The sequence below is a fragment of the Cyprinodon tularosa genome, unplaced genomic scaffold (assembly GCF_016077235.1).
Source record: "Cyprinodon tularosa strain WSP-4 unplaced genomic scaffold, ASM1607723v1 ctg1218, whole genome shotgun sequence".
Taxonomy (NCBI): Eukaryota; Metazoa; Chordata; class Actinopteri; order Cyprinodontiformes; family Cyprinodontidae; genus Cyprinodon; species Cyprinodon tularosa.
This window is the reverse complement of record NW_024038024.1, coordinates 84,158-93,351: the sequence shown is the minus strand read 5'-3', so window position 1 is coordinate 93,351 and position 9,194 is coordinate 84,158. Positions and strand designations below refer to the sequence as shown.

The 9,194-nt window shown below is 38.3% G+C and overlaps 1 long non-coding RNA gene across 1 annotated transcript; it reads left to right on the top strand.

Moving 5' to 3' along the window:
• The first annotated feature begins 5,951 nt into the window (after positions 1–5,951).
• LOC119777181 lies at positions 5,952–6,737 on the top strand. The gene is made up of 2 exons (XR_005279891.1): positions 5,952–6,088; positions 6,459–6,737. It is a non-coding gene; the product is annotated as an uncharacterized LOC119777181 (long non-coding RNA).
• The last annotated feature ends 2,457 nt before the right edge of the window (positions 6,738–9,194 follow it).

Sequence of the window (9,194 nt, the reverse complement as noted above, 5' to 3'; positions counted from 1 at the left end):
GTTGCACAGCACGGCTGAAAACAGAGTAAATGAGTATTGTTCATGGTTGGGCTGATGTTATTAGATAAAACAAACAAAAAAAGTGTGCATTTTGTGCATATTCTGCCTCTCCTGTCTGTGTCTTCGAAACATGCGCATGCGCACTGCAGTGGAACTCAAACAATGACACACACAGACACACAGAGCCACACACACAGGATGGAGAAGGAGACAGGAGCAGAGCGAGAAGAGCAGCCAGAGATTTTGAAACTTGTTGAATCCTCTGATAAAAAGTACGTGTTCAGATGTTTTAAGGCTTATTTGCACAGATAAGATTTTTTAGATATGGAGGAACAGCTCTCCCATGTATAAAAATAAATACATAAATAAATACATGCTCAATAAATAAATAAGCATTCAATTAATTACCCCCCAAACTACAATAAATAAATATGTAGGTAGAAATTTAATTATACAGTGAGACATAAATGTATATATATCTTATATATATATCTTAATTAGCTTCTTTATTTTTTCACCTTTTTTGTAAACAGTCTCATTTGTTACTTGAATCGACTGTTTAATTGAGGTCTGAAGAAGTTTTCTCTAAGGGACAACCTAAAGAAATAAGATGCCTTTTGTAGGGTTTTGTTTTCCCTAGAGATGTCCATTGAATGTAAACTCATAGCCATGTCTCGATGTGTAGAACACTACACAGTACCTTTCATTTGGTTCTAAAAACAGCAGATTGTTTATTTTTTTGTCTACTAGTAATTACTTTAGTTTTTTTTTTATTATGCTGAACATAAAGCAATTTTTACACTGTGTTATGTCATTGGCTGATCTTTAATAAATATTTTAACCAGTGCATCAGACTAATTTTGAATTGACACTAGGTTGGTACAACGTTAAGTAGCTTCTGTTGTAGTTAAGCTACTTTTAACACATTAGTGTAACTTAGCTTGCTATAATTCTTTAGGTGGTAGCTTTTGTGTAGTGAAGCTTAATATATTGTTGAGTAACTGATAGCTTAGCTCACTACACTGGACAAGTAGCGTGCCCAACACTGCTCTCAATCTTACTAGCGGTTCCTAGCATTTCTATAAGTAGTGGAACCAACTACCAGTTTTAGTCCGTGAGGCAGACACCCTATCTACTTTAAAGGATAGGCTTAAAACTTTCCTTTTTGATAAAGTTATAGTTAGAGTGGCTCAGGTTATCCTGAGTTATCTCTATATTTATGCTGCTATAGGCTTACACTCTGGGGGAGATAGGGACTAGAGCACTCCCGCGGGACTCAAGGGACCCAATGCAGTGCAGCGCGGGACAAATATTAAAAGTTCATTGCCGGTGCAGGCGGGAGGGAGAACGCACAGTGCGGGTTCGGGCCGGAGCGGTGATAAGAGGCAGTCCCGCGAACTAAAAACGTGTTTTAAAATGTAAAATAAGGTAAAAAATTATCAGTCTACGTCGATCATATATATACATAACATGTGCTGGATATTATATGTGGTAGCCTATCTATTCATAAAAACTTTTTGGAATACATCTGCGGATGTGTCTCGCACAGGTTTCCGATTCTGTTCTGTTCCGTTCTATTATGATTATTATTAAATCATTAGGCTATATTCTATTGTTGTTATTATTAGACTTTGACAAAGGCAACAACCACTTTGTCCTACTGCTCGAAACAATGGAGAAGGTTCAATAGCGCGATCCATCTCTCTTTTTATTCAGGATATGCACCATGTGGGACAGGCCATGGCTAGCCCACTTAAATAATAACAATGATTAGGATAACATGTTACATTTTCAATACTCTGGATTCAGAAAAGGTAGCCTAATATTTTTTTTTTCCATTTCACTTGCATTTAAATCAATTGTAACGTGAGCTGTAGACGGCTATTTTCAGTGTTTTTAAGACTTTTTAATGCCACTTGAAATAAAAAATTTAAGCCCAAATTCACAAGAAACACAAGAAAAACCTGCTTGCGACAACTTAACCCAAAGGTTTATTTTAACATAAACCACTGCACTAATGTTTCATATTTTGAAAAGCTTCTCATACAGGAAGAAAGCTAAAAACACACAAATGACAGATATATTTTAACAATTATTTAACTGAATTCACAAACTTTGTTTTAGCAGGGAAAAAATTAATCAGTTTTAAAGCCACAACATAACCAGTGCTAAGTCTTTTTTACAGCTATTTTTCTTTGTATCGTTTTCTTAGTATGTTTGATTCGGTGATAAGTGGAAGCCTTGCAGAGACAAGGGTGGAACAAAACCCAGAAATACCGGCTGTTTCTCTGTAACTCGATTTTGACGCTTAGTGTTTCGTGCTTCGCATGTGCGACTCCCCTGCCTTAATTCCCATCGTTCTGAGCTTGAATGAGTTCTTGCACAAAATACACTGTGCCTCATGTATGTTCCCTGGTACTGGTTTTAGCCATGGAGAAAACTCTTGGCTGGATAACCAATTTTGGTTACATTTACACTTGCTCATATTTTCCAGACAAAAAGTAAATGGCGCATCTCCCAAATGTCCCAGCCGCAACAATGCCCTATTGGTTCCGCAATCAGGACGGAACAAATAATGGCGAACTGTTATTTTTTTTTTTTATAAAAAAAATGTTTTCAATTTTAATGTTTTATTTAGATTACAAAAATAAATCGTAATAAAAATAATCCTATTTATGATGTTTTAAAAAATAAGACCTACGAAAGACTAATTTAAGACATTTCAATACCATTTAAGGCCTTAGTTTTATTTTGAAGAATTCAATGCCTTTTAAGACTTTTTAAGGACCCGCGGGAACCCTGATTATGCTCAGATGCACTCCAGGCAGTGGGGCTCCATCATATGGTGTGTAAAATTACCAATATTAACTTATTATATTTTTATTTTATACGTGAACGTGATGATAAGTGGCATATATGTCGTGTTTTCTCTCTGAACCATGATTGGGAGGAAGTCCCACTGCCATCGAGCACGCAGGTTAAGGAAACCTCTCGAGATTCTGTCCAAACCACGGTTGATGGCAGAGACTATCCTGTTTTTTTGGGGTGCTTTGATTTTTAAGCTGGTTTTAAGATAATCCAGTAATAAAACATCAAATAATGTGTTTAAATTCAGGCCTGCATTCATAAATTTTAGAATAGTCCCATATTCATTAAAGATGTCCTTAGAAATCCTTTTGACAACCTATTTCAGCTATTGGATCTGCGGCTGAGGGTGAGATTTAGTTTTATCGGGCAGAAAGTTATTAACTGGTACATACGTTCTACTATGGTTTGAAGAGCAGCTGACGGGAGGGACTTGCCCGCTGTCTTTAAGCTGTTTATCACATTTCTAATTAGTAGAGCCAGAAAAACAGCGTTGGGGTTCGGAGGCTCCTTCATGGGGTTGATAAAATTGAACGCATTCACTTGTTTTGTGCTTTTGAGTCCCAGGTCTTTTTCCAGACTTTTGATAAGGCAGGAATCAAAAGTGTGTTTCCAGTCTATGGCGGCCTGAAGCAAGTGTTTAGTTGAGCCAAATATTCTATATAAGTCCTGAGAAACTGCAGTTACTATGTCTGATAGATTAGCCTTTAAAATCATATTCACACAAGGCTGTTTTGTACACATTATCAGATTGGAGAGACGATTTCTCATTTTGGCAAAAGAGCTTTGAGGGATTTCATCCTGAACTCTTTTGGGGCATGTTTCTGAAAACCAAGACAGAGAACAGAGCGTTAACCTTGTCTTGTTTTCCAGGGCGTATGCATGCCAGATCGGCTTCAAGTTTAACCTCCATCCTAAAACACAGATATCTTTCTATTTTGCAAGAGGAAAAGAACTGTGACTTGACTTCTGAATGTCCAAGGCTGGTCTCCCTGGTCTTCCCCTGTTTTAGCTTCCTTACACTGGCTGCCAGTACTCCCATATTCATTAAAGATGTCCTTGGAAATCCTTTTGACAACCAATTTCAGCTATTGGATCTGCGGCTGAGGGTGAGATTTGGTTTTATCGGGGCAGAAAGTTATTAACTGGTACAGACGTTCTACTATGGTTTGAAGAGCACCTGACGGGAGGGACTTGCCCGCTGTCTTGGAGCTGTTTATCACATTTCTAATTAGTAGAGCCAGAAAAACAGCGTTGGGGTTCGGAGGCTCCTTCATGGGGTTGATAAAATTGAACGCATTCACTTGTTTTGTGCTTTTGAGTCCCAGGTCTTTTTCCAGACTTTTGATAAGGCAGGAATCAAAAGTGTGTTTCCAGTCTATGGCGGCCTGAAGCAAGTTTTTAGTTGAGCCAAATATTCTATATAAGTCCTGAGAAACTGCAGTTATTATGTCTGATAGATTAGCCTTTAAAATCATATCCACACAAGGCTGTTTTGTACACATTATCAGATTGGAGAGACAATTTCTCATTTTGGCAAAAGAGCTTTGAGGGATTTCATCCTGAACTCTTTTGGGGCATGTTTCTGAAAACCAAGACAGAGAACAGAGCGTTAACCTTGTCTTGTTTTCCAGGGCGTATGCATGCCAGATCAGTTTCAAGTTTAACCTCCATCCTAAAACACAGATATCTTTCTATTTTGCAAGAGGAAAAGAACTGCGACTTGACTTCTGAATGTCCAAGGCTGGTCTCCCTGGTCTTCCCCTGTTTTAGCTTCCTTACACTGGCTGCCAGTACTCCCATATTCATTAAAGATGTCCTTGGAAATCCTTTTGACAACCAATTTCAGCTATTGGATCTGCGGCTGAGGGTGAGATTTGGTTTTATCGGGGCAGAAAGTTATTAACTGGTACAGACGTTCTACTATGGTTTGAAGAGCACCTGACGGGAGGGACTTGCCTGCTGTCTTGGAGCTGTTTATCACATTTCTAATTAGGAGAGCCAGAAAAACAGCGTTGGGGTTCGGAGGCTCCTTCATGGGGTTGATAAAATCGAACGCATTCACTTGTTTTTTGCTTTTGAGTCCCAGGTCTTTTTCCAGACTTTTGATAAGGCAGGAATCAAAAGTGTGTTTCCGGTCTATGGCGGCCTGAAGCAAGTTTTTAGTTGAGCCAAATATTCTATATAAGTCCTGAGAAACTGCAGTTACTATGTCTGATAGATTAGCCTTTAAAATCATATTCACACAAGGCTGTTTTGTACACATTATCAGATTGGAGAGACAATTTCTCATTTTGGCAAAAGAGCTTTGAGGGATTTCATCCTGAACTCTTTTGGGGCATGTTTCTGAAAACCAAGACAGAGAACAGAGCGTTAACCTTGTCTTGTTTTCCAGGGCGTATGCATGCCAGATCAGTTTCAAGTTTAACCTCCATCCTAAAACACAGATATCTTTCTATTTTGCAAGAGGAAAAGAACTGTGACTTGACTTCTGAATGTCCAAGGCTGGTCTCCCTGCCCAGTGGGCACCGTTACATCAATTTGATGTTAAAAAATGGTCAAGATTTTGACTTCCATGATAATTATTCTACAGAAGCTTATAGTTGTAAAAAGGTCCAACCAATAAATCAATCTAGCATCCAAATACTGCCTCATATTGCTAATAAACATATTTGAACTTAAAACAATATCTCTGCACAAAAACTTAAAATCAAATTGACGTTGATTTGATGTCTGGGAATAAGGTATTGAATTGATGTCATATTGATGTCACAAAGCATTTTGGGATAAGGGACTTTGCAACAAGCATGAAGCTAAAATCTTGGTTGTGTTATTCATGCTGAAAATACATGCACCATTTGACCACCAAATGTGGGGAAATGCATTATATTTCAAAAAACATTTTTGAATTACCAATTATTTTATTTTGTTTTTTATAAATTTTTTTTTTTTTTTTGCAACCCGGACAAGCGCGGGTTGCAAATTGTCGGAAAATGACGAATTACCAATTATTTTCAAAGACCAATTCCTCACGGTTTATATACTTTGAAAAATAAACGTTTAAACGTAAGTGAAGTGTGATTGGACGATCGTTGTCACGTGAGTGTTGGACTTACGGTTGCCAGCCTACATTATTGAGAATCACTTCCAGCCAGAAGCTCCACCTTTTGCTGCAATTTTTGGTTTGAACGCGCTCTTCTCGGCTAAAAAAAGGTTTTTGTTGGTAAGTACATTATAGTTATATTTTTATCATTATTAGTGTACACTGACTAATCTTTCAAAACTTTCATGCTAGCAGTTAGCCAGCTAATGCGAATGGATATGCATATAGAGATAGAGATAGATTTTAATCTTCAAAGAAACAATTCAGGACACACCCCTCCCCTCACATTTATGTGGAGGCTGTGTGCAGTGTCATATGTTCATAGATCTCTGTGCATGTGTGTATTTATGTTTTCTTTGCACCCTCTCCCACACCAACACACAAATGAGAGTCACAAGAGGAACTGACAAGTCCTTCCTTAGGTGGGGCGCTCCTCCATGTTGATCTTATACTCAAAACTTGTACAATTTGCTTTTTTTTATCTTTTCAGATTCCATTCAGCTATCACAGCCTGGAGCCAGTGAAGCTGACATTGTTTCCCGGATGGCGGCCTATTTGCGTTCAGCGCCAGACAGGAAAGGTGGTGGTGGTCGCAAGACAGCTCAAAATGTTTAATGACTGCAAAATCTATAAAGTATTTCACTTTAGTTCATTGCTGTTGTTTGTGTACAATTTATAGTTCACATATTTGTAGTCAGTTGCCTGTTAAACTACACAGCTGTTGAAATCAATGTTTTGGAATGTTTTAGAATAAAAATGTTTTGTTATACTTGTATGTTTGATCTTTGAGAGAATGCCATGGGGGAATTTTTGTAGAAAAATAGCAATTGTAGAACATCAACTTAGTTTAGATGATCCAAAAATTATTAATATTAGAACTATTGACAATATACTTTACAGAATTGCTATTTTAAAGGCCATGCATGAAACACTGCAGAACTGCAATACAGCTGTCTTGTATTTCAAACACAATTGGGTTTGTTTAGGCCATTTCCTTTTCAAAGGAACTTTTTTTTTAAATCCTAATGAAGGTCCCGTGAGACCGCACATTTATCTAAGTAAATGAAGCCAAGTCTGTTTGCAATACAAAACGTTGAAGAATCTTTCCGTCTGTGCATATTTTTTAAATGTTTTTATTTGCAAATGTTTGACATAAAAACAATGTCAAAATAACATCAATATCATTATTTGAGTGAAATTTTACAAAAGCTTGACATTGAAGTAATGTCAAAATGACATAAATAAAATCATTATTTGACATACATCATATTGATGTCAAAGGACTGATGTCAATTTGATTTACGTTTTTTGACCAAATTTTGATAACAATTTGATATCGGTGTTTGATGTCAAATTGATGTTTAATTGACATCTTTTGCCCACTGGGTGGCCTTCCCCTGTTTTAGCTTCCTTACACTGGCTGCCAGTACTCCCATATTCATTAAAGATGTCCTTGGAAATCCTTTTGACAACCAATTTCAGCTATTGGATCTGCGGCTGAGGGTGAGATTTGGTTTTATCGGGGCAGAAAGTTATTAACTGGTACAGACGTTCTACTATGGTTTGAAGAGCACCTGACGGGAGGGACTTGCACGCTGTCTTGGAGCTGTTTATCACATTTCTAATTAGTAGAGCCAGAAAAACAGCGTTGGGGTTCGGAGGCTCCTTCATGGGGTTGATAAAATTGAACGCATTCACTTGTTTTGTGCTTTTGAGTCCCAGGTCTTTTTCCAGACTTTTGATAAGGCAGGAATCAAAAGTGTGTTTCCGGTCTATGGCGGCCTGAAGCAAGTTTTTAGTTGAGCCAAATATTCTATATAAGTCCTGAGAAACTGCAGTTACTATGTCTGATAAATTAGCCTTTAAAATCATATCCACACAAGGCTGTTTTGTACACATTATCAGATTGGAGAGACAATTTCTCATTTTGGCAAAAGAGCTTTGAGGGATTTCATCCTGAACTCTTTTGGGGCAGTTTATCATGTTTCTGAAAACCAAGACAGAGAACAGAGCGTTAACCTTGTCTTGTTTTCCAGGGCGTATGCATGCCAGATCGGCTTCAAGTTTAACCTCCATCCTAAAACACAGATATCTTTCTATTTTGCAAGAGGAAATGAACTGTGACTTGACTTCTGAATGTCCAAGGCTGGTCTCCCTGGTCTTCCCCTGTTTTAGCTTCCTTACACTGGCTGCCAGTACTCCCATATTCATTAAAGATGTCCTTGGAAATCCTTTTGACAACCAATTTCAGCTATTGGATCTGCGGCTGAGGGTGAGATTTGGTTTTATCGGGGCAGAAAGTTATTAACTGGTACAGACGTTCTACTATGGTTTGAAGAGCACCTGACGGGAGGGACTTGCACGCTGTCTTGGAGCTGTTTATCACATTTCTAATTAGTAGAGCCAGAAAAACAGCGTTGGGGTTCGGAGGCTCCTTCATGGGGTTGATAAATTGAACGCATTCACTTGTTTTGTGCTTTTGAGTCCCAGGTCTTTTTCCAGACTTTTGATAAGGCAGGAATCAAAAGTGTGTTTCCAGTCTATGGCGGCCTGAAGCAAGTGTTTAGTTGAGCCAAATATTCTATATAAGTCCTGAGAAACTGCAGTTACTATGTCTGATAGATTAGCCTTTAAAATCATATCACACAAGGCTGTTTTGTACACATTATCAGATTGGAGAGACAATTTCTCATTTTGGCAAAAGAGCTTTGAGGGATTTCATCCTGAACTCTTTTGGGGCAGTTTATCATGTTTCTGAAAACCAAGACAGAGAACAGAGCGTTAACCTTGTCTTGTTTTCCAGGGCGTATGCATGCCAGATCGGCTTCAAGTTTAACCTCCATCCTAAAACACAGATATCTTTCTATTTTGCAAGAGGAAATGAACTGTGACTTGACTTCTGAATGTCCAAGGCTGGTCTCCCTGGTCTTCCCCTGTTTTAGCTTCCTTACACTGGCTGCCAGTACTCCCATATTCATTAAAGATGTCCTTGGAAATCCTTTTGACAACCAATTTCAGCTATTGGATCTGCGGCTGAAGGTGAGATTTGTTTTTATCGGGGCAGAAAGTTATTAACTGGTACAGAAGTTCTACTATGGTTTGAAGAGCACCTGACGGGAGGGACTTGCACGCTGTCTTGGAGCTGTTTATCACATTTCTAATTAGTAGAGCCAGAAAAACAGTGTTGGGGTTCGGAGGCTCCTTCATGGGGTTGATAAAATTGAAC